The sequence below is a fragment of the Anomalospiza imberbis genome, chromosome 5 (assembly GCF_031753505.1).
Source record: "Anomalospiza imberbis isolate Cuckoo-Finch-1a 21T00152 chromosome 5, ASM3175350v1, whole genome shotgun sequence".
In the NCBI taxonomy this organism is placed as follows: domain Eukaryota; kingdom Metazoa; phylum Chordata; class Aves; order Passeriformes; family Viduidae; genus Anomalospiza; species Anomalospiza imberbis.
Genome location: NC_089685.1, coordinates 37,945,683 through 37,972,356, shown reverse-complemented (window position 1 = coordinate 37,972,356; position 26,674 = coordinate 37,945,683). Strand labels below are relative to the sequence as shown.

Here is a 26,674-nt window from a genome sequence, read left to right as displayed (position 1 = left end):
AACAGTTAAATGTAGACTGGCAACAAGAAGAAAGAATCTTCTCCCTTCCCTCCCCAACCACCTAACACAGAAAATCAATCCTGACTGCTATAAGCCCCTCAAGTCACCTAGAAAGTTACTACTTACTATACAGCTCCCTAGAAGTATCTAAATGAAGGCTCCCAGCCTCTTGCTCCTCCCCATACCCTTGTCCAGGCAGTCATGCTTCTTCTTTTGCACTGGCACTCACGCTTAAATGAGTAGGTTATGAGCAACTCTATGAGCCAGCCAAAATAATTATCACTGTTCTTCTCCTAGATCCACTTTCTGTTGGCTCAGTTCCTTGAACTGACTTACCATCTGCTCATACAAGAGCAAGAAATGGCATAACTGGGGGCAGAACCACTAAGTCATGGGAGAAATGGAGGAGGGACGGTTCGACAGCAGCATAAGCTGAGATATTGTAGGTTGGCACTCCCTCTACTCTGGTGGAGGACATGTCTTTAGATACATTCACAGAAAAAATACAGTTAATTACCTTTAGGGAGACAAATTCTTCCACTGGACAAATACATACCAATCCTGGTATAGCTGGGGGAAGTAAATTCAAAATGTACATTTCATATATTTGGTGTGACGTCTATTAACAATCTAACCATATGAGACCTACCTGCTAGAATTATCTAGAGCTGACTAAATTCACACCAGAAAAAGTCCACTCATTATTAGCCTCTGGATTTCCAGTGGATAGGAAAATGAATTCCTATAGATTTGTACTATTGCGTAAAATACTTTCAGTGACACCAAGTCAGATTTAAGCTATAAAAACCTATTTTAACATATAAGCCTGATTTTTCAGGTATAGCTAGTTATTCTGACTAGTCATCCATAAAACTAGAGCACATTCTTCTTCTGTATTGCAAGTTCTTTTTGATTTGTTTAGAAAACAGGAATTATCTAGTACTAATATTTTAAACCTCTGTACAATAAACAAAAAATTATCTATATAACAGCAATCCATGTCTCTCAGTTTTCAGCATACTGACAGAATAAATTTCCTTCTTACTGCTGTACTCACCTTCACTGCTGTCTTGTCTGTCCTCACCTTTCTTGAGGAAAGAGTTAATCCAGCCTCTAATTGTGAGCTTTCTTAAGCTAAAGAAAGATAAAGCAGGATTTAAAGACCATTTTCAACTAGCTTCACTATACACTAAAAGGTCACTTGCTTGTTCAACTAATTCTGACTTTAAGTTTGATAGCTATTATAAAGACACTGATCTTCAGACTACTTTTATTTATAGAACAAAGAAAGTAAGAACTGATTTTAAAACAAATTCCAGAAAATGCCCTATAAATTTCTAATTTACTATGTTTTCCAATTAATGGTAGTAGTTCTGGCTACCTAAAAATACGTCAAGACATTTTAATTTTACAAAAATTAGACTTTTCTAATCAACACATAGAGGTGGGTCACTCATATTATTAGAGAACCAAATATACAAATAATAAGGTTCCCAAATAAGGGAACCAAAAATAAACAGCTACATTTGATCTGAACATAATTTCTTTTTAGACCAGTATTTCTTTTATTATCATTAGAGAAAAAGAAGAGCCAACTGCCATATTTCTTAATACTTCCAGAACTGGATAACAACTTCAAATTGTAAGCTGTGCATGTTGCCTCTGTAAAGCAGCAAATTAAATTAACATTTTCTCAGTATAAAAAATATGCACAATAAAATCTGAGAGTTAAGAGTTACATTACTGTTTAGGAAGCTCTGCCTACTTTGTGTTATTAATCTAGGAGTACTATTGAAGCTTGCTTCTGGGGGAATTTATTATTGAAATAATTAATTCTATTCTTCTTTTGGTTGTACTTTAAGTTGTTTAATATTAATAAATTCATTTTCTCCATTTATATAAATTACCTATTCATTTTTTACTGTCAGAGTTGTAAAAGATAAAAAAGAAACAATATGAAGTCTGCATCAATGCAGGAACCTGAGATCCTGCCTTATGTAGTTTCATGTTCTAGAAAAGGGTCAGATTCCAGTGTCTCACTTCTGTTACATATTTGGGAGTTAATAATAGATAAATCTACACAGATATCAAATTCTTATATAATACTATTATGGCTATGCAGAAACTCCACATTCAAAACAGTATGTAAATGTGTCTAGTCAATACTTCTGACCTATTTTGTTGAGTGTATTTTTTACATAAATAATTGGGTCATGTTCCACTAATATCATGCTTTCCTCTTCAACTCATTTTTATTCATTTATTTTATCACATTTGAACAGCTTCTGCTAATCCTATTCTCTGTCAAATTTGGATTAGAGCTGTGCAGAACTTTAACATCATTTTAGCTGACAGATAGGATTTCTGGCAACCCTAAAGATGTGGGTGGAAAAGGCTGCAGAGTGAAATGTTTTTCTTCACGCACATCTATTAGTTACAGTCCCAGGCTGCATTAAGAGACCTGCAAACAAAGCTACAGATTCAAAAAGTGTTCTAAGAAAATGCTTCAGTCCTCATAATGACTAATATTTGTAATCCAACTATTAAATAATTCATAAAGAGCCCTTGCTTTGAGTCTGCTAGGTGGGTCAGCACACATGGAAGCAATGGCTGTTTATATAAGAAAGATGAGACTACTGAAGAGATGTGCTAGGGTTTGTAAATAATTTTCCTGGCAACTCTAACAGCTATTTTGCAGGTATCTCCCTTCTACGAGTCCTTGTTTAAGAAAACCCCTTCCCAGATTTCTGTCTGTACATCTTTTTGTAGTATTTTGAAAATAAAAATGATTAAGTAGTAGGAAAACTGTTTCCTCAAATCAACAACACAAAGAGGTCAGGAAGAGTTGTACTTCCATGGGAATACATCCAGTTGCATATTTCCTTCATGCTCTATAGTTGTGCATGTAACTTGTCTGTACCTATCACAGCCCTCTTGGCCCCTAATCCCTCTTCCCCTCTACACCCAAATCTAGATTAAAATAATGCTATGGTTGCTAAGATAAGCACTCTGAAGTTAAGAGAAGCCAGAAGTAAGATTGCTGGTACAAAGCTAACTTGACCCCCTAGTGCAACACAGTCTTTAAAGCTCCACTATTTTTCTCCATAGGATCCCACATAATTCAGTGCACAGAATGCTCTGGGGATTAATTTAGGTCATGTAGCGAAGAAGACTGCCAGTAGAATTCCAGCTTCATTTACTGCAGTAATAGGAAAGTCTGTAGTAAATGAAGCAGAGGAGGGCCTCAATCCCTTCCTTTCCACCACCTGCTCCCAAATCACTCTTCCCTCCTATTTCCCTGAATCACATTCACTCTCTCCAAGTTGTAACACCTTTGACCAGGCATTTCACTTCTTCCCTACAACTTCTCATCTCCATTAATGGCATCTGCCTTCGGGTTGGTACCATTACCTAAAGAAGAAGAACAAGGACAGGCTCCTCTACACACTGTCTGGGCAGCTGCAGGGAGGAGAAATGGGATGTGCAGCTTCCATACCCAGGGCTCGCTGCTGTGCCAATTTGCCATCAGATCCTGAGATAATCAATATACGAAAAGTAAGACAGAGTGGCTATAACCTATTTTGGTGGCTGTTACCTATTTTAATAGCTCTCACACTCTGGGCATGGTTTGTTGCTCTGCCATTGAGTTCATGGCAAAGTAAGCAAATTCTGGACACAGTTTTTTAGAAATACTTCCAAATTATTACTAATGCTATGCTAATTAATGAGCTTATTCATATTAAAATCACTACTTCAACTTTCACTCACTGACAATCCACAGCAAAGATTTCCAAATCCAAAATGCTGAGCAGCCAGGGCCCAGTCTTGGTTTTATACACAAACCCACCAGAACAATTGAATAGCACTTTCACTTAAAAAACCAATTACTATATAAGTCAGTATAAAATTTCTAGGAGTTGCTATTCAATTAGAACCTCTCACATCAAGAAAAACAAATCAGGTAGCACTCTTTTTTAAGTGCCCAGATGCAACACTTTTTGCAGAGTTTGCCAGAGTGTAGGAGGCAGTGACAAAAACATGAAGTCATTACTGAGCATGTGAATCACAAACAGATTTATACGCAGTTATGGGAGTAAACATCAACCCAGTGACACCTATTAATTGAACTTGCTGCAGCTGAAACCCTCATGTGATGTATTTCAGTCATATAGCCCCGAGTTGTATGCCACTGGAGTAATGGGCAGAAAGAGCAGCTGGCTAGTCTGAAAAATCAATTTGGTTTTATTTCTTGCACTTATATTTTGGGTTTGCAAAAGCATGAATTATAGCTCTATTCCTGCACTTATAAATGATACTATTCTACATATGTATCACATTAAAACTACAGCATAGCAATTGTAATATTTATTTGGGGTCTTTTTCCCCTGAAAGACTTAAAACTCCACGAATCATGACTATGTATATGACTTTTCACAATGTAATTGAGTTCCTAGTTCTCAAATAAAATTTAAAAAAATAAACACATAAACATTAAAAGTAATCTGTAAAATAAAATTTTCTTCCAGTTTCATATTTGAGGTCTAATTTACATTTCTTGAATACTATGATAAATATCCTTAAAGTAGCCAAGGAACTAATGAAAAATCAGTTGGAATTTCTCCATGATTCTCAACATTTGATCCTGCACACCAACTTCTAGAAACAAAGAGGAATACATCAATAATGACCAATAAATGATTATAATTAAAAAAAACAATGTCAGGAATGTAGGCATATTTCTACATTTGTTATACAAGAATACATTTTTAAAAATTGTCTTAACTAACCAAGTACCAGAAAAACTACAAATGCTGTTTGGATATGTCAGTTAAAGTTGTTTTCCCAAAGGCAAAACCAAAAATGTCAAATTTCAAATCACCTTACAAATATGTCAGACCACAAAACCCAAAATTTAGGGCTATATCAGGATTTTAAAAATCTATATAGGTATTCATGCTGAAAAAACCCCTTGTTTCAGTACTAACTTCTTCACTTCGCCTACATTTCTGCATAATAAGTCTTACAGCATTACAGCTTTTACAACCCTGCTGAGTGGTACCCTCAGGCAAAGATTTGCTCCTGGTTGCCACAGCATGTGCAGACTTCCTCACTCACCATGCACACTCATTGTAGCCGGTCCTCCAGACCTGCACCTTCCCATAGTTGTGAGAAGCACCAGTGCTGGTTCAGGTGCCACTCCAGAACACCTCCACTCTGAACTTGTGCTCCTCAGGTTTGTGAGTCCTTTATCTGTCTATGTATAATACTGCTTTTTACTCAGCTCAAAAACCACAGCATCCTTTAAAGCAATGCCATAAACTAACAGCATAGTTGTTAAATAACCTCATTCCTCCATCTTGCAGTGTTTCAGGTTTGTCTCCAATGACCATTTTCAGTTTTCCTTTCTATTATAGCATTTGAATAACATTTTTTGTTACCATGAAGCAACACACAGAATACAAGGTGGGAAATTACATTTGCCTTGTTAGATGTTGTTATAGAAGGATCATTATTTTATATGTATTACTTCAAATCTTCTCAACTAGTTGTTAGAGAGACTAACTTGTATGTCCCACTTAAGCAGGTCACAAAAACATATGAAAATGCTATTATTTTGCTTAAATACATACCACTGACATTAATTTCTAAATTCCTAAAATATTTACACTAACTCTAATCCTAAAATATTTACACTAACTGTATTCCCTATATTAACCTGTTTTTGTGAAGTTTTCTTGCAAAGAAACTGCTCAGAACTAATTCTTAATAACAAGAAACTGCAGTGGGAAGTTGAAATCATGTATTTGTTAAATGGATAATTTAAGAAACTCATAGTGATACAGCTGTGCTATATTCTGTTTCTAGAAATATGTGAACTTGCATTATTATGAGTGTTCTGAACACTTTTTTTACTTCTTTCATGTCATGCAAGTTCATGGACACATTAGAAAGACTTCTTTTTAATGCATGGTCTAGAGAGATTCATTAAATCTGTAGCATTTGAGTAGCTCATAAAAACTAGACAGCAAAGCCACATATCAAACATCTCAAATTATGAGCAACACAACAAGAAACAACATGTCACCAAAACTACTGACTGCTAAATTACGATATTCCAGTTTTACCACTTTTTTAATACTATTTGATAGACTTATATTGGCTAAAGTGTCCAAGCTTTATTAAAATAAATATAGACCTATAATGCATTTTTTTCTAAAGAGAAAACAGGAAATAGATTTAACCCAACCATTTCTCATTCACATTGCAATTCCAAAAGTTCATCTTAAATCCCACTTCAATTTACTTCAGCATTCTTCAATAATTCTGACAGCTTCCTCCTTTGAGCTACATGCTGAAACTGCCAAGACTTAGAGATGCTTCTAGTGCAGTTTATTCTTTACAGGAAAAAACAAGCAAATCAAAATTTATTTTTTTTTTTGCTTGCTCAGTCTTCTAGACTAACGTCTTTTGATTTCTTCACTAAAACTGCTTCACTATGCACTTTTGGAACACACACATTAAGATTCATCTGCCTGTCTCCTGAGGGTATGCCAGGGGTAGGTTTTGAGCATCTGCAGTGACCAACTGTAGGCAATATATTTACTCCATAAACATGGTCAGATGAGGAAGCAAAAACCTCTTTTCCATTTTAATTAATAACCAAAGAAATTGTGACCATTTATGTATTTTATTCAGTGTCTTAAAATCAGAAAAAAATAAAGGAACAAACCTAACAAGAAGACTGAAAAGCCAATAATCTCCATTCTGAATCCCTTCTGAGAGATGATGGATTTGAAGGAACCAATCACTGTATGAGGAATATTTACCAATATATTTTCCCTTCTTAAGGGAAAGAAAGCAGACAGAGGTATCTTTATGGGAATGATATATGCACACTCATTTTCAGAAGAGGGCTTGGGGCTGCTGAAACCCAAGTACTTGAGAATGCTTGCACGCTGCTTAAACAAAGGAGCTAGGTGGTACACCATGCAAAAAAATATCTCTACAGCATCTTGCAATATTGAAAAGCTACCATTCCAGCTTTTGGAAAACCTGAGATGCCCAACTCGTACATGGCATTACGGCTCTTGTGCAAAATAAAGTATTACAAATTATCTTGCCTAATGGCAAAGTATTTATGATTTTCCAGCATCACAGTGTTGAAGATTCTTTGAGGATACTAGACTAAGTCACCTGAGCACAAGGTTAAACAAATAAAAAATCCTTCAGCCACTAACTGTCCAAATATTTTACTATTTGATTGCTGAAAACCAATGTCCTTTAGTAGCCATTGCTATGTACTCAGGGACCAGTATGCTTTCAGGAGGAGGTAAAACAAATCTCAAAAAACGTTGGCTTTTTGATTGGAGTTTTGTTTTCTTCAACTATTATGAGTTATAAAAGTTTTCACTATTAATGGAAGTTGCCACTTAAATCTTGGGAGCTGTTTTATGAAATGTGCTTGCTGCCACTGGGAAAAAAAAGCCTAAGAACCTACCTTGGTTTCAGGAACAGGTAGAGAATGAGAGTTTGTTACACAGTTATTGCCCAGAATTTTCTAGTATTCTTGCCATTGAAATCTAACCCTCCACCCCCAAAGCTCCACCCACAGAATTGTCAAAAAAAAAAGACTTCAGCACATGCCAATGTGAAAAGCCTTGGAAATTTGTGTTTGGCGAAAAAAAAACCCCAAACCAGATGATGGAATAACTCTTCATAGGCTTATTTGTTTTATTTGTGCTAGACACTGGCATTACAATCATCAGTTTGGTGGCTTGTGGTTGCTTCCTTACATGTCATTTTGTTGTATTTTATTAAAAGAATATCTTGTCTTCACAAAATAATTAATTTAGCACCTTTAAATTATTTTTATTCTTCATTCCAGCTTTTTTTATTCTAATTTAACTGATGGACAGCTAATATAGGTAGCTTGAAGAAAACAACTGCACATGTTCACGCTATCCCTAAGGATATAAAACACCCAGTATTTGCACACATATTTGCATGCAGATATTTTCATACTCACCCTCAAGACTGTACATTCACAGAAAGTTTATAAAGGCTTCACTCTGAAGAACTGGAGAGGCTGTTTGCATGCATAATGCTTAAATGTTCTGTGTAGCTACCCAAGACAGTACCTCAAGGTCACTGTCGAAGTATCCTAGCTAAATGGCATTTAGCATACCCAAACTTCATCCCACAAATACAGTATGACAGAATATGAGGCAACATCCAAGCTCCTAAGAATAGCAAAGACATGCCCAAGGCCAGGAAAAACACAACCATGCCAGGCTAGAAACATCCTAATTGGCAGAGGTGTGCAAGCTGCACAATACCAATGTATACTGCACACAGACCTACACAGTCACCTGCGCACATTCAACTCAGCTGAAGAAGCAACATCATTACTTATATATGTGGGACTCAGAGTACCATAAATGCAGTTAGATTAAGAAAGAAAGCATCAGCAAGAGACTTCTGCTGAGATTTTGTACAGCTTTCAGAAATCTGTTTGGATGTGCCAGCAGGTATCCTGCTTCCAGGACCTTAAGAAAAAATGCTTAATGACTGGTCTCTCTGGATCCCATTAAGTGATCATATAAACAGCAGGGCACTGAAAGGTACTCAATAGAAATCTCTTAGTAACATTTTATGCCATTTTATGCAGTTAGTGTTTCGTTTGTTCCTGCGGAAACTTGGAAATTCATTCAGGTTTCCAGAATCAAAGTATCATACATAAGACTCTGTACTAAATACTAACTGGAGTACAAATCACCTACAAGTATGAAAGAAGACAAAGTTACAAGGACGGAATACATAGGCATCCTGACTGCAAAGCATGTATTATGAACATGTTATTCACCTTTATTCAACAGTGCTCTGTGGTAGGGAATAAGCAGAAACCCACTATTCTCAAAAAACGCTAAAAGCATTTTTAGCTTTTTCTAGACTGGTCTAGAACAGTGTGGTTTACCTAGTAATCACATTACACAGTACACCTATGCTCATCTCAAAGATCTCATGTGGAAGGCATCTGACCAGTACCCAGAATATCCCAGACTGGGAAGACAAGCCTACAACACGGATCAGGCTTTCAATCAGGCAGCGTTCTCTACAGCCATATCAGTCATGTGGTCAAAGTGCCACTATTTCATAGTTTCTCTAACAGATGAATAAAATTTGCCTTTGGGCCAAGCATGAATTAAGCCTGATTTTAGCAGCATGCGTGCCCAGCACCTGCTGAAAACAAGACACTTCCAAATGTGCTTCAAGCTGGGCACTGCTGGTGGAACTGGTCATTTACAAATCCTGACCTGCTTAAACAGTAAAAATTTTGCCCTTCATCCCAAAAACTAGAAGAGATATGTCAAGTATTATCTCCCGTATATGCTTAAGATGGACAGGATTGTGTCCTTGCTTTGGCTGTTATTTTCTTTATAGTAGATGGTATAGTGTTGTGTTTTGAATTTCAGAAAATAATGTTGCGAACACATTGATTGATGTTTTAGCTGTGTCTGAGCAGGGTTTACACTAAGTCAAGGACCTTTTCTGCTTCTCACACCACCCCAAAGCAAAGAGGCTGGGGGCCACTAGAAGCTGGGAGAAGACACAGCCAGGACAGATGACCCCAGCTGACCACTGAGATATTCCATACCATATGATGGCAAGCTTAGTATATAAACTGAGAGGAAAGCTGGCCCCCTTGCTTGGATACTTGGAATGGGCATCAGTCACTAGGTACTACCTACAGCAGTTGCATTGGGCATCATTTGCTTTGTATATTCAAATTCTTATATCATTATTACGTTTTTCCTTCTATTCCTGGACTACCAAAATGCCTTCATCTCAACCTCTGAATTTTACTTCCTGTGCCCTCCCCTCCAGTTCTCTCCCCATTCTATTGGGAAAGGAAGTGAGCAGGCATCTGAGTGCTGTTTCCAGACCTGCCAGCTTAAGCCAGCACAATTGTTAAGTATGTGTAATATTGACACTGTTACATTCATACTACGTTAATTTTTTCAGTATCTGTTGTAGTGAGTTTCAAGCTGTTTGTCACAGTAGCATCTGTCTTAGATGTCTTTTTCTGGCAAAGAAAGCTCTTCAACAATGTGGTAGCACACTGACCATAATTGTGGTAGCACACTGACCATATCTTGAGTTTGGGCATATGTCCCAAGTAGAGCTATTTAAAAAGCAATGAAGCACAACCTAAAATTGAACAGAATAATATGTCATTATGTTTTACCAGGGAAGGGAACTCCTGAGCAGCTTTACTTCTTGGTGCGAAAGGTAAACTTTGAACTCCTCATACATTGTGTGACTACTGCTATTGTCAGCATAACCGACGTTTTTCCTTCCAAAAGATATCATCTACTAAGAACTAAAACAGTACTAAGAACTGTCCATGTAAAAATATTTTGTGTCAGGTCTATATTGCCCCAAAATTCTCTTGCAGCCTGAAACCTTCCTTCAACTCAACACTAACTAACAATTGTCCATTTCTATGAATGCTACAATGAAATCAGTCCATAAAGGCAAAATATTTTTTTTAAAAAAAGGGAAAAAAAAACCTTTCTTGACATTCTTAAAATATGAACTACTTATACCTTTAGTATACCCAGTTTTTGTTACGATGTCAACAGAAAGCATTAAGACATTCTGTTCCACAATAAGGATAATCTTAAGGCCCTATTACTTGCATAATTGGAATTTGGAAGTTTTAATGAACTCTAGTTTGTACAATGCTGTTCATCACAAGTATGGACAAGAACAATTCAGAGGGTTATATTCTTTTTTATAATATGCAGAATTAAAAATGACTTCATTTTGACAAAGACTGATATGTCTAAAGTGAACTTATGAATACTTACTCGGTGTCAAAAATTATTTGAGACATGATTGGTTTTCTGCTGTTGAACAAAAACTAAGGCTACTTAGAATTTTTTTTCTAAAAGCTTTATTTCATTAGCATTCAGCATTAAGGGGTCTGAAAAAAACTGCCTTCTCTGGAGTGTTTAGATCATGCACTCATGTTTTCCATGTGGGATTTATGCTTCCTCTTGTAGACGCTGATGTGATAGCCATCTGAACATACACACTTAGAGTTATTTTTATACACTGCTGTAATACAGCAGAGGTAAGAACAACTTTGATTTCCAAGTGATAGTTTGGAAATAAACTTTGGAAAATTTAAACCATAGAAAAGTCTCAAGACAAAATCTTGCTGCAATAACAACCAGGTGACTAAGGTTTCAGAAGACGTCACATTTGCTGATTAACCATAATAGGAACTACTAGGGTTCAATAGCATTGCTTTGACTAAAGCAGTCCCTCCAACTGTAACTGTTTAAATGTTTGCAAGACCTGGGAGGAGAGTGAGGAACCAACCAACCAAAGAAACCACATATACACACAAAAAAACCAAACAATTTCCCCCACACAAACAAACAACTCAATTCAAACAAATCTTACCAGAAAATTATGCACTTTTCATAAGCTATTTGAAATATCTCATAAAATTCACCTTAACTCCCTGGTACACCTTCACAACCTTTAATGGTTGGACTCAATGATCTTAAGGACCTTTTTCAACCTAAATGATTCTTTGATTCTATTCTCAGACAACATATCAATAATGCGTTGTCTGAAGAGATTCTCAGCTCAGATATACTATTGTTTCACTTATGTAAATAACCTCATGAAATGTTTCAATAAAACCTTCCATAAAAATTAAATCTATAGACAGTTGTAATTTTTTAGTGGTATCTTACCCTTCCATTTCAGAAGTTTGTATTTCAGCTAGGAGTACACTTTCACTTGTACAGACCACTTTAATGTCAGAGGGATTTCCAGATGCTCAGCAATTCACATGCACATAGCACTACACAGAATGAGCATCTTACCATGGGAACTTCAGGGTTTACCCAACCACCACTGTGGTTTCTGGGAAAATACAACAGACAGATTCAGAAATCCAAACTCTAACAACTGAAGAACAGTTGATTAATTCATTAAATTGGTAATAAACCCAGCTTCAATAGGGTGATACCTAATCACCTTGTCTACTGCATTAATGACAGTTACTTTTTGATTATATACAGGTCACCTCTTTAGCCTTTACAGTACTGTAAGTGCTGTTTGCCTCCTAACCAGAGCTTATTGTAGTATCTGTTTTTAATTACATTTCCCATCCTTCTCCCATCACAGTTTTAAAAAGTGCAGAAGAGAAGAAGAATGTGTGGAAACTGTTTGGTCAATTCATATCCTAACAGCCACAGGTAAAATCAACCAAAGAATTGTATTTGGGTGTTCCAAAAAAAAAAAAAAAAAAAAAAAAAGCAAGTGTTGCTTAAGGTCAGTGCAAGATTGACATTGTACCTGTAAATACGTGGTGCTAATTTTGAATTTTCACACAACATCTCTGTTCTCTGGTGAATAGTTTTGTCCAATGTGAAAAATACCATAATTGTTTACATACTTCACCTGACATACCTGATATTACACTAAGAACTCAGCCACAGCAGAATGGATAAGAGAAATAGCTTACCAAAACCAACACCTGGAATAAAAAAGTTCAAAGTGCTTTGGTACAGCAGACACATTTAGAAACACTGATAAATTCAATTTCATTAGAAAGCTGATAGGAGGCTGCAGTTCTACATATCAGTTTCTGAACCTTGAAATCTCTCCTTTCCACAGAAGGATGCTGCTTCATACCCTTCCTATCTGGAAATTAAAGCACCAGAGTAACTGCTACAGGAGGGGCTGCCCAACTGCTCCAAGTGAGTCAGCGTGCCCAGCACCTTGGGCTGTTTGATGCATGGCCGGCAGCTGAACAGATTGGGCCGTGTGTGTCCCTGTCCCTGCATACATAGGAGCCATCTGGAAACAAACAGCTCAATCATGAAAGAGTAAAGCTAACGAGGAAAATTGCAGCTGCCTGATCAAAATACCCCGATCTCCCCAAAAAACCAAATTAACAAAGCAAAACCAGAAAAAAAAAAAAGAAAAAAAAAAGACAAAAAGAAGAGAGAGAGAGGAGGTACTTTCTTACCTCCTTACTACTCCTGTTTTAAGACTCACAAAAGATGAGGGCTTTTCTTTATCTCCTTCTGTAACTATCCTTTTTAGTTACGTTAAAATCATCACCATGGGAAATGAGGAGGCAAGGGCTAGCACATCGTTCTGGTGCTGGTGCCTTGGTCTAAAGCACCACAGATCCAACAGCCTTGCAGCCCAGCAAGTTTCGCTGAAGGCTTCTGCCAGGTCATGGAGACCTTGTGAGTGGATGCTTAAATACAACTAAATTTAAAGCCACAGCAGCCTCTATAATACTCAAGAGAAACAGCAGCTGGAGTATGCAACACTGGAGGAAGGAGAGAAGAAGTTAAGCAAATTCGGTATGTCACCTGGGATCACACCTTGACCACCGTGCAGAAGCGCAGGCCAATGAAAGCCGCACTAACAATGTGCTACTTGGCCCGGCCAACTTCACAGCAGCTCCACGACAGCCTCTGCCCCAGCACGTGCACAGGCTCTGGCTCTGCGAGCAGCAGCTACTGAGAATCAACCCCGGCCGCTCTGAAGTTTGTGACTTCACCTTTAATGAGCCTAATTAATTTACTTTCAAGGTAGCCTGACTCCAGATTGCACAGTGTTTTCCAAATGTTTTCTGCAAAGCTGGGGGAAGAGATGTCCACTCCCTATGAGCCTCTACACGGTCCTGGGGTAACCCTCCGGTTCAGGTGCTGTTTAGCACCAGTCCCTGCCAAGGGGAAAGACCCATTGCCTGCTTCCAGGAAAGCCTGGGGAAAAAAAGCCAAAAGGTAAAAATACTGCAGAGCAAAATATTCTGACTGAAAATTGAACCAGGATTTTACTATTAAAAACAGTCCTCAGATTAAGGATTATAACTCCTAAAAGTTGGGGAAGTTAAATACCTTTTTTAATAAGAAGTAATACAGAAACGGAGATTACTACCCTCATTAAAAGGTGCTTTTATTTCCTTATTCAATCCCTCAGTCTTCTAACATAAATTTTTCTCTGCCACTGACAACTTCTGCATTATTTATACAACGGCCAAACTATAATTGGCCTCTTTCACATGGGTGAATATCAACATATGGGGGAGAAATAGGGCAAGGAGAGAATGCAGATAAGTGACAGTTTCCATATTTGTAGAGAAAACAGTTGTACTCTGACAGCATGACAGGTTTTAGATGTACTGTTCTGCATTTATACATAGTTGATGTCTAGCTTATAAAGGTTCATTTAGCTAGGAAATCATCATGTTTAGCTGCTGAAAGGAAGCTGGAACAGAATGAGAAATTCTCATGATCTGTGTGAACAAGACAACCATTTTGCTGTAATATAATTTTTCACAGTACTAGATTTTTCTTTCTAGACCATTCTGATTTAACTTTACTTTAGATCTAGCATGAAAAATTTTTACTGTACACAGTACTATGAAACCAGTGGCCAATTTCCAATTTTTAGGGGCAGAAATTATATAAGCTTACAATATACATCCTATTTTACTCCTGACATTGCCAACTTTTCTTTTAGCTTAATATAGCACATTTTATTCCCTTCTTTTTACCACAGCAATCGATTGAAAAAAAACCCTGACATTTACATCCTGAAGCTTTAAAATCATAGTATATTCCCATGTAAAGAAATGTGCTGCCATGAGTTAAAGAGGGTCACATATTACTAGGATGTTCTGGTTTACAGCTGGGACAGGTCATTTGAGAAGATTTCTACATATAAACTACACAAAGCTGTTTAAACAGATCTTGCATTACAGCTTAGAAAATATGATCTCATCTCACTTACAAACTACACTAAAACTACAGCCTTGAATTAGGTTAAGGAGGAAGGGATGGGTTGGGTGTGTGCAGGGAGGCAAGCAAGGAAGAGCCAAGCTAACCCCTAAAAGTACTGTGCTCATTCAGGTGCAAAAATCACTGCAGGTTCAGAGAGGGAAAATACACACTAGCAACACCTGAGCTGCTGCTTTTCTTCTCTCCACTGGGAGCTTTACTGATCAGATGACCAGAGGAGAGGCAATTCTCACACTCTGCCCAGTGTGCCACCACTTGTGCAGACCACAGTGGCTCCCTGCATGCTTCAGGCAAGATCCAAAGCCTGCTGGAGCCACTATCACTCCCCATATCAGCTTTAATATTCAGGTTTCAGGAAACACTGGATCTTGTAACAGTTGTGATTCACAGTAATAAGGCATTTTCTCTCAGGGAAGCCCACTTTCATCAGCACTCACTGGACAAGTCTGACTTTAAACTGCCCAAAACTGCAAGTAAAATATTGTCACTCCCAATACAAAGGACCTTTATCTACAATTTTACTGACAAGATGCTCATCTTTCTGTGGAGCTGACAGTAAACTTTTCACTGCTATTACGACTCTGAGATACAAAGGTTACTCTTAATGCTTCTTTTGCACTGTAAGATTCTGCAGAAACACACACTGTGATTAGCTGTGTTAACTTGGAACCAGAAAACTTGGGTTCAACTCCCAGCACTGCCCCGGGCTCTCCATAAGGCCTTAGACACCTCACTTAGGATTCCAGTGTCCCATGTAAGGTGTCCATAAATTAGCCGGCAAAGTCTCATCTAGTAATCCCAGACTTCTTACAGTCACTGGAATGGAACAGATCGCTCCAGAGAGCAGTCCATCTCACCTGCAGACAGCAGTCCATCTCACACCAAGACAGATGCCTAAGGTAGGTCAAATGAATCACCTTCTGAAGGCATTTAAACTTAAATGAGATGAATCCTATCCTTAATCTCCCCCTGCCATTGATCCCCATCTGTCATATGGGATTTATGTTTCAACACATCAATAGGACATTACTTTGATTGGCGCCTACATAATATAAATGACTGTCTGATGTCTACAGACTTGCACACTTCACAAAAAGCTATTCCCAAGATCTTTACCTGAAATCTTCATGTCTACATTCAAAACAGGCTTTTTGGGCAGCTGTGGTTTTGACTTTGTATTTGTTTTGCCCATTTATGTTATCATCTATCAGAGTAGTACTAGGTATGCTCCTCTATCTGCCTCTCATTGAGAGGGGGAGCAGAAATCTCATATAATTACATGAAACTCTGGACAGATAAACTGGCTCCTGTACTGGGGAAGCTGCTGTAGCAGAATTTTGCTAATTCCTTTCAGACAGAAACTTTCTCTTATGAAGTAGCTAGTCTTTTAAATATTACTGGAGCTGAAACTCGTTTAACTCCTTTATGTCAGATAAATTCCCTCCTGGATGCAGAAGGCTAAAATCTAGGTCCTTTGTACCATCCCACCTTAAATAATTCAAATCCCAGTTGTGAGCATGGCATTATACATAGAATAGCTTTCTTCAGTAGCAAATCAAACAGCTTACCTAGTTTTCAACTGGAAGATAGCAAGTAATGATTACTGGGAAACAGGAAACTTTCTTCTATTTAAAACTGAAACAATTATGATTTATGCCAGGGTGAAGGTAAAGAGGTTTTAAAGAGTAACTCAGCACAGTTTCTAAATAGAGCTCCAAAGTGGATGTCCAAATCCCCTAGTATGAATAGTATTTAACCACAAGTAAAATATACTTTTATCTGGCAGAATGCCTAACAGACAAGTGCTCACATTCGCAGGTCTGAAGTTTCCATGATTCAATTAAAATCCTTTTGAAGGAGAGGGCTGATATGGTTACAGCAGTGAGTTATTTATTGATCTCTGGGGGCCTCAAAAGATGGCACTTTTTCCAACATTTGGGCTAGGTTGTTTTTTGGCACAGTAGTCCATGTCCCCAGTCGAAGATCTAGATCCTATTATGTTAGGCACAGTATAAACACATTACAAGGTATGTCAGGCCCTGTTCTAAAGAGACTGCAGAGCAAACACTGTTCCTCGCAAACATGAAGCGGCTCTTGATGAAACAGCTGCCACCGGTTACAACACATATTTTGAATTCATGTGCTAACAGAGCATCCATACATAAAAATAATATAAAACAAAACAAAATAAAACAAACAAACAAAAAAAAAAATTTAACATGGCCACCACACATTATGATGTTTGTTTTTGTTTTTTCCCATGCATCCAGGCAAGCAAGCAGCCTACAAAAACAAAACAGGTAAACAGGTTTAAAAAAGCCTAACTAGATATTTGAAGTGATGGTGACAATAAGTGACTTTTCATGCAGTCTTCCAACTCAACTATAAAAGTGCTTTGAAGGGAAAAAATAGAACTGTATTTCTGGGACATAATTCTACTCATCTAAAAAACATGATTCACTAGAAACGCATTAACAAGAATTCTGGTCTATGTGAGCCAGAATTGGAAGAGCAATATTAGACCAAGTCCAATGGAAAAAGCAATGTGGCCTGAAGCAGTTGTTTTGTAACAGGAAAAATTTTAGTATGTGTTCATTTCGGGTTCTCTTTCTAGTGCATTATCTAGGGAAAAACTCACATGTATTTACTACTTCTAAAACTCATAGCAATTGTACATGCTGTGACTGTATCCACATGTACAAGGGTGCTGTCCCATATGGCGAATATGCTTATTACATCTTAGTCTTAGGTACTAACTTTCTGAAACCAGCCAGCTAAGGTTTAGTTCTAACTCTGCTAGGCAGATCTTTATCTCTGCAGCAACAGGTACAGAATGTTTGACTGTCATGGAGCAACACAGAGCCTCTCCACTCGCATGCCTCACTGCTAAGCCCATTACTTCTACTTCCTCCTAATCTTGCTACCTGGGCTTGGAAAAGTTTCAGTACATTCCCCTACTCTTTAAGTACTACAGCTTAAGGTAAACACTAAGCACAGTTCTACACTATTTACTATACAATCTCTTAAACTTTGTACCTAGAATTTATTCAATACAATTACCTCTAAGTCTGATTGAAGCAACTACCTGTAAGTATCTTAACAGCAATACAGCTATAAGTAGAACAGGCTGAGCTAATATTTTTCACAGTTTGAGGATAAATTTTTGTGTTACTTCATCAGCATAACCCCTAAAGTATTCAGAATGATCAATACACTTATTCCAAAAGGACCCATGAAAAAGCCTACTGGAAGACAAAACCTTAAACAATTTGTTAACTATACCAATCTCAACTAGGCTCAGTACTCATTACATCCACCTATGACCTTTTGTCCACCCTTGAGTTCATCCTTTCAGACTTACAAATTTACCTAACTGAAACCCCTAAAGCCAACACTGCAAACTATGCCAGGAGGCTGGATGTTTTACCTCCCCAGAAAGATTACTTTTCTTCATCACAGAAAGAGTCATAGAACTGAGTGGAAGAAGCCACAGTGACACCACAGACTAGGGAATGCCAGGTGTTGATCCCTTCCAGCAAATAATTTAGCTTTGTTCTATGAAATCGGTAAACACCACTGACTTAATATGTTGTTTTAAAATTAGCTGAAGCACATCGACATTCTAAGAGCCAAATTTCAACACAAGTATCTGGAAAGGCAGAAAAAGGTTTTGGCTTTTGGGATTCATTTGAATCCTTAAGTAACAGTGCAGACAGTCCCTACTATGCTAGAAAAAGACTGGTTCACCACCCTTAATGGACATTTAGCTGGTTTTTGCTTGAGAATCTGACAGTACATCAATAAGCAGTGTTCAATTCAAAAATCTGAGCTCCAGCTGCTTGATATAAAGATAAAATATTAATTACTATTATTCTTCCAAAATACTGATTTCCATAGTGAGTTTTATGCCTTGCTCACCTACAACACAACTTTCATCAGTATTTATAAAGAATCATTTATTTTGAGTAAACAGCTCACAATTATTAGCCAGTGTATGATTTATAAAGCAAATATTTGCATAGCAAATATTAAAGTAAGCCCAAGTTATTATTAAAAACAGACATATATTTTGAAAATGACAAATGCAAGAAAAAAACTATAGCATGGGACTTCAGGTGGTTTTGTCCCAGATTATTTTACTTCGATTTTTCACTATCAGCATTTTCTCAGTAAGCAAAAAAAAAAAAAAAAACAAAAAACAGTAAATACATATCCATAAAAACCCCAAACAGATCAATCATCTTATGAAAGATTCACAAAAACAAAGCAAATATACAAGATAAGAGCAGCAAAGGCCTTACACAGCTATAGCACAACATGAAGAAATAAGTGACCTCTGTCAAGGTCACATGGATATTGCCTGGTGTTTCTCTGCTCTAACTAGCAGCTGAATAAGCTAACAAAGCATGAAGTAAGAAAGTCAAAGATGATGAGCAAGTGCACGGTAACTGCTTGTTATTAGCATATGAAAAAAACTATGAAAAAAATCAAAAATCTCAAAAAGAAAGGCACCTACTGTCAGGCTTTTCATAAGCAAATATTAGCATGTCCCAGATATAGTTAACAAATGCAAGAGTATAACAGACAGATCTTTAATTAAATATTTAGGCTGTTAGAAAATAAATAAACTTGAATTTCAGGATCTAGAAATCCTGCAATTCAACCAATATTCCAATTGCAGTCAAAAAATGTATTTGCCTTCTACTCTCAGCTGGACTACTTGAGGACATCTTTGGCACTTCAGTGGGAGTACACTCTCAAAGGCAGCCCTCTCATTAGAGACACCTGTTTTCTTACCAATGCCACCAATTAACTTGCCATAGCCTGACACATGGAGAGGACATGGAAGATGCTAATCAAGACAAGTTTATCCTGGTTCAAAGCAGAATCACGACAGGATTCCCTGGTTCAGATGCCAGCCACAAGGTTTGCCATCTGCATAGACAGCTCCAAACCCAGAATGGGTTTGACAGAAGATCATCCTTCTGGTATCATCTCACTGATGGGCATCTGGAAACTATAGCCTATTTACACAAATCCTGACCATACCAGAGACACAGTGCACTAGCACACCCACAACTCAAAGAGTAACAGGAATTCTCTTTTTAAGCGAAGTACCTACTAATAAGCTCAATTTATAGTTTTAGGACGCATCAGAGGAAAAAATAAATGGAAAGAAGAGTTAGCAACTTCAAGGGGCTTTAAATCAGGTCTCAAAGATGAACGCTAGTTAGATAAATAAACAAAAATTTCTCATTCATTACAATAGATGAAATAGGATTATAACATACAAGGGCAGCTTAAAGGAAGTCCAGACCAAACCTCTTCACAGTAAGCAACATGTCACATCTTTTACAACAAATGCTATTTAATCCAAGAGACACAATAGCAGTTAATAGCAGCAAGTTCAATGGGTTGGTGATTTTTAGGTCAAAAGGACAGGCAATTGCCTTTGCCATTCTCAAGGATTAACACAAATCACAAATCCAGCAATTTCAACATCAAATCCAGATCTTGTATCCGGTCTAGTTAAAAGAAAAGAAAAATGCTAATGTACAGACTTCAAGTAGAAAGGTGTGATCTGCTCAGTAAGGCAGTTCATACACTTTCTACTCTGATGGACAAAACACTGATACCTCATTTCTAGTCTGGACTCTTGTAGCTTGTGTGCCCAGCCAGGTTGCTGAGTGAACTTCTATGTATCAGGGCACAACTTAATACCAGTACTTTCACTGTGTGGGGATCAAGGAGCCTTTCAGCATATCCAGCTGTCCAAAGAGAACAGTAAGCTTTTAGGAGTCCCATTATCAAAGAGACTAGACACATCTCAGTTAAGACAATGAGTCCCTCCTCTAAATGAATTCTAGTCCAGCATCCTTTCTGAGTTGGGCACCTCTACTACTCTCAACACTCCAGTTAGTGTTTACAGCTGCATACAACTTCTTTTCTCTTTGAAATAAGAGCAGATCACATTACCTGGGTGTAATCCCTAATCCTTCCCAGAACCAGTATTTTAGGGAGGACTTTTTTTTTTTTTTACTGGAAGTAGCCAAAAGTATTACAGTGCACTTTGTTAAAACACATTCAGATGTGGAATGAGAAAGCAAATTAAATCAGTCTATAATAGCACTTTTTCCAACTTTATTAGAATTGGCACAAAAAAAACAGAAGCAGTCTCATGAATATGGATTTTCTATTTTATTCCAGATCATTGACAAAGGTAATGAAAAGAATTGGAATAATGGAGATGGCAATTCCCCATACACTATCTGTTCTGTAATTTATTACGTGGAAAAAAAAAATCTGTTCACATGGACAATAGTGCTGTTTTACAGTATTATTTTTACAACTAGCACCCTGAACTAAATAAAATGCCTTACTGAATTCAAAACACAAAACTTGCAATATCAACAAGAAACACCAAGTCCTTTTTTAACTCAAAAAAAGTTTCAAAACTCTTTTGATTGGGATGTATTACACTATCATTCTTTACTCAACTATTCACCAGTATACTGTGTCTTCTATCAACACATCATACCACTAAGTTTTCCTCATCACTTTATCCTGTAAAAAAATTTAAAATACAACCCTCCTCATCTCTATCTGTATCATCACATATTTTAAGAATTCCTCCCAACTCTAATACTTTATCCTAGAAATAAATGTTTATAAAGAAATGCTGTCCATAGCTTTGGAAATAAGTAGAAACAAAAAACAAACAAACAACCACAAAAAACCCAAATCAATGAAATAAAAAAAAACACCACCAAAACAAAACAAAAGCCACAAAAAACACCCCACATGCTACTTGTGGTCATTAAGTTTTCCAAATATGATCAAGTGTTCATCTGTACACAGACATATTTTCTAGGAAAAGCACGACTGTTACCCTGAACCAGATAAACTATTTGTCAAGGAATCTTTATTTCCACAGTGCTTTGCACAAAAGCACTCCAATTATTTTTAACTGCACTATCTACATAGTTATTTAAACACATGGACATGAGAGTTCATGGGTAAACTCATGTCTCTGAGCCAAACTGAGGAATGGTTACCAGCTTTTCCATTTCCAACTGCTACACTGATTATTCAACCACATGATTACAGAAAAACAATACCCTTAAGATAAAGGTACAAAACAGAACTTGTAAGTGGATTTTTAATCACTTAAATCAATTCCTTAAAACATCACTGAGCAGCTTTACAGCTATGGCTATATTATTAAATCTACCACAACACATTTGGCCATAGATCCTGAATAGTGCCAAGGAAACTTACACCATCCTTAAAAGAACCAAATTAGATTTAGCCACTCCTTAAAAAAAAAAAAAATATTTTCCTGAAATTTGTATATAATAATTCAGAGATGATTAATTATTTGGATAATTTCTTGTGGCTGTTTTAAAATTTGTTACATCTTCTCCATTTAAAAAGATATTATGACTGCTAAAAACTTATAAGATAACTATACTGCACAGGAAACACTCCAGATTTATTTCATGTTCTGACAGATTTCTCTGAGCCTATTTAGGGATGTCTAGAAAAGAGAAGTGGCATCCCGAGTTTGCAATTCTCTGAGAATTTAGAAGATGGCAACACCACTCCCTCTAGTATGGAGAGGGAGAACTGTTCAGTGCCTTCTGTTTCAGGGAAATACCTCGAGACTGGCAGCGATAAGAAAACAGGTTAAGAAAAATGGTCAGCTCTCTCATAAGTCATTCGTGTGCTCCTCCTTCAGCTACTTGGGGAAAACAACAGAAGAGAAAAGCCAGCCTCTAACACATACTGATTAGACATTTGTCAAAAGTAGTACTTAAGGAGACATTCTTATTACAGTTCCTAACCTGCTTTCAGTCATTACAGGACTCAAAGAAAAAAAAATAGTATTAGTAAATATTTTTACTTCTTTTTTTATTTAAACAAGAAAAAATTTTCCACATGCTGCTGCACAAATCACTCAGCTAATCCATGCAGTCCCTGAAAGAGACTGCCTGTAGCCTGCTCTTAGCCTATCACCAGAAGAAATCATGAAAAACCCTTGTAAGGTGTCCTCCTCCGATGGCAGCCTGCTTTGGTGTCCGGTATTTCTGTAAAAGATGTAATAGTAAAACCACCCCCACTTTTACTGGGGGGTATGAGAGAGGAGGAGAGCCTACTCTAGCAAGGATGACATTTGTACGTAACAATCCTGAAAATATTTGTTAACCTAATGCTTTGTTTACTTAGTCTGGCAAATGCTTTTATTTTAACCTCGAGTATCTTTAGGAAATGTCAGCAGTAAACACAAATTGATAGTTTGCTCCCTTATCTGTATTTCTAATTAAGTTTTTTTTCCTACACAGAGTTATGTCTAAAACAAACATTCTATAGAGAATCAAAGTAAAACCAAACCATGAAGTATTTCTCTTTGCGAAACTGCATATAGGCATCACCAGCAGAGGGAAGGAGATCATGGTATCCATGCATTATAATTCCTCCATGCTTTTCTTCCAGATATGCAGAAATATTTTCTTGTCCTTTTCATTTGTATCACAAACTTTAATGTCTCTTCCACAGCATGCAATATGAGGTTGCATGCACCCTTTATTCAGAAAGCAGCTCCCAGTAGAGTTTATCTGTGTGTTTAAACATTCATGCAAATATAAAATTACATAAAAATATTTTTTAAATTGTAATCAGACTACTGAATGGACAGGAAAAGACAACAATATGCTAAATAAGAGCTTCATTTTCATGTGAGGAAACATCAATTAACTGAGTTCTGTACAGCTGAGTGGCTTAAAAACTTCTGCCAAGACACTAAGCTGCTCCTTCTTTTTACTTATTACAGCCAACCCTGCCGAAAGACCATAAAAATTGATTTTATGTTTCCGGTGTCTCTATGCTAGCTGGAAGAATATAGATTTTTTTTTTCCCTAGGTTTCTGTCAAACAGAACCTTCCCTTATCTCACACCTTCACTACACTGACCAACACTGAGCATCTTCTTGGTCATCTCTTACATCTGATCTGCTATGATTAAGGTAGGAGAACACTTCAGATTGTTAAACACCGTTCTATATGGTTTTAAATAGGTTCTTGCCCATCAGTGTTACACAGGAGGCTGTATGCCACTTGTACTGCTATGGCATACGTGGCAACTGATTATTTTTCACATTTGTTTTAAGGAAGTATTAGAACTGCTGTTAGTCTGTGAGCTACTTCTTTAAATTCCAGTATCAACCCCTAAAATGGATTTAGCATCTTTCGCATCAAACATTAATAAGGCTCACTCAGACGCTCTTAATGTGAAGGAAAATTTGGCTTGTATGAAATGGCTACACTGGAACATTTCATGCTTTCACAAGTGCAGGAGTATGATTATTTCCTACAGTATGTCATTATCTCATGCCCTGTGGTTCTTTTTGAAATTATCTCTTCTCACTCAAGCTGCCTACACTATGTTTTTAAGCTATATAGTTTCAATTTATGAATTGTATGCATGCAAATTTTGAGCAACTATACCGCAAGTCAAGTAATACACCACATTAAAGTATATTTCCCTCAGACACTACTAATAGAACTAAAAATCCAAAAAGCTTGGAACAAAAAAAGATACATCTTTGTCTCAAGACATAAAATCAGGTCATTTGTTTCCAAGACAGACAAGAAAATACTATTCTAGACACATGTGCAATCTCCTTACGCTTTTCCTGAGCAGGTTTTTTTAAGCATGGCAGGAGATGTCATTTCATATCCTCACAAAGCAAATTAGTTCGCTGCCTACTTGTCCTTGTACCAAAAAGCTTCCCCCTCCCTCTTTCAGGGACACTCCTAAAACAACTGCCCATATGTAACTCTAGATGTCAACTCAGCAGGGAAAGGAATCTCCCCTTGGGTCTGCCAGTACCATCTTCCTTTTCTTAGGATGCAGTAACTCTCCCGGACAATAAAGCAATTTAAACAGCACGTAACAGATTAACATGCAACATGGACGGCACACTGCACAGCAGCTCTGAGGATCAATATCACCGCTGCAGATTAGGAGTCTACTTGTCATCTACAACATGTATGCATATCTAAAACTACTCCACTGACCTTTGTACAGAAAATATTGTTTCAGAGACAGTGAAATATTACTGCACTACAACATTTTGCATTGAGTTTACAAGGTAATAAAGACAGAGCTACTTCTTCACATGCAAATGGCTATTAAATAAGGAAAATAAAACTTGACATCCCCCAGACAATCAAAAGAAATTATTTATTTGGATGCCAACATCTGTCTTGAGATGGTGGCCAAGTGCTTTTCTGTGCTCATTTAGGACTCTACTTGGAAAGCTTTTCAGTTACATCTACCTAGAGATTTCTCTCTACCACTTCCCATCTGACAGAAATCACTCAACTGGGTCTGATGAATAATAGCAAAAGGCAGCTTGTATCAGAGATGATTGAATTACAGATTGTTGAAAGTGCCATAAAGGCTCATTCCAACGACTACATTGAATTTATTTACTACAGTGAATAGCAGAAGCTAGTAGTCGTTTGATATCTTTATTTCAGAAGGCTAGAAACAAAATAAATATTAACATTCTTTGTCACTTTCTTACTACTGTACCTAGCAGAGTTTGATAGGCAAAATTAACTTTTAAACAGAGCGCTGATCCCCAACCCATACGGTGCGCACCTAGGAACCAGAACAGAACGTACCCAAACCAACGCAGGGCAAGGGGTACTCGGTATGAAGGAAACAATGTCAGAGAAGATGAAATTGCATAGAAAGAAAACACATTAGCCTGACAGCCTTTCTAAGTAATGACGGAAAAGCTTTTGTGAATTGATACATAAACGATTAGCTGTTGTCCTGCGGTCCGGAGGGGAGACCAGCGCCGGGGCGGGGCACACCGCCGCGCCCCACCGCCCTCCGCCGGGGCGACCGTCGGGACAGACCACCCTGCCGAGGGCGGGGGAAGGCGGTGGCACCGGCCAGGTGACACCCGGAGAAAGAAGTTGGTCCGGCAGCCGCCTCGGCGCCGGCTCCGGGCAGCGGTGGGGAGGGATGGAGGGACGCGGAGCAGACGGCTCCCCTCTCCTGCAGCCGGGGCGGGGGGCGACGGCGAAGCTCCGCGGGGGCGGGGAGCAAGGAGAACGGCGGGGGGGGCGCAGGCGTCCCCTTTGTCTGTGTCGCCCCTCCCGTAAACGCCCCCACCCCCGACAGGAGCGCCCCGGGGGCGGGCCTCCGCCCCCCGGCAGTGCGGGCAGAGCCGGCGGGCGGGCGGCGTTACAGCCACCCCCGGAGCATGTGCGCTCCCCCCGCCCGCGCCGCGGGCAGCCCCCCCGCCCGAGGCGACGCCGCCCGGGCGCGGCTGCGGGCAGCTCCGGAGCGCTGCCTTACCTGGCAACCGGGGCGGGCGCAGCCGGCTCCGTCCTTCAGCCTCTCCCCACGGCGGCAGCTCCCGGGGCGAGGCTGCGGTGCGCGGCGGGGCGCGGGCGGACCGCCCCCGGCACGGCAGGCAGGCTGCCCCAGCCCCCTGCGCTCGGCGGGCCGGCGGCGCGCCGGGCGTTAAGTTTCAGCGGCGGTGGCGGCGGCCGCCGGCGGGCAGGGCGAGGCAGGCGGGGCGGCGGAGGCGGCACGGGGGCTGCGCGGCGCCGGGAGCGCCGCCACACTGCAGCGTCTCCAGGAATCCCTCCCGCGAGAGGCAGCCCATCACCCCCGGCCCGCCGCCCTCATTGGCTGCGGGGCGGGGAGACGCGCTCCCGCGGCCAATCGCCCGGCGCCCACCGAGGGTGGAGCCGCCGCGCCGGCCTCGCCCATCCCGCGGCCGCGGGTCCCTGTCCGCCCCGTCGGGCGGG

The 26,674-nt window shown here is 38.8% G+C and overlaps 1 protein-coding gene across 3 annotated transcripts in view; it reads right to left on the bottom strand.

The window, feature by feature from the left end:
* SYT1 (synaptotagmin 1) overlaps positions 1–26,358 on the bottom strand; it is a 329,209-nt gene extending 302,851 nt beyond the window's left edge. For 2 of the 3 annotated variants that reach the window (XM_068190290.1, XM_068190292.1), the window contains exon 1: positions 26,217–26,358. The gene's annotated coding sequence lies outside the window, so the exon portion shown is untranslated. The remainder of the gene's footprint in view (positions 1–26,216) is intronic. The other variant, XM_068190291.1, reaches the window with a different exon arrangement.
* Positions 26,359–26,674: the final 316 nt, after the last annotated feature.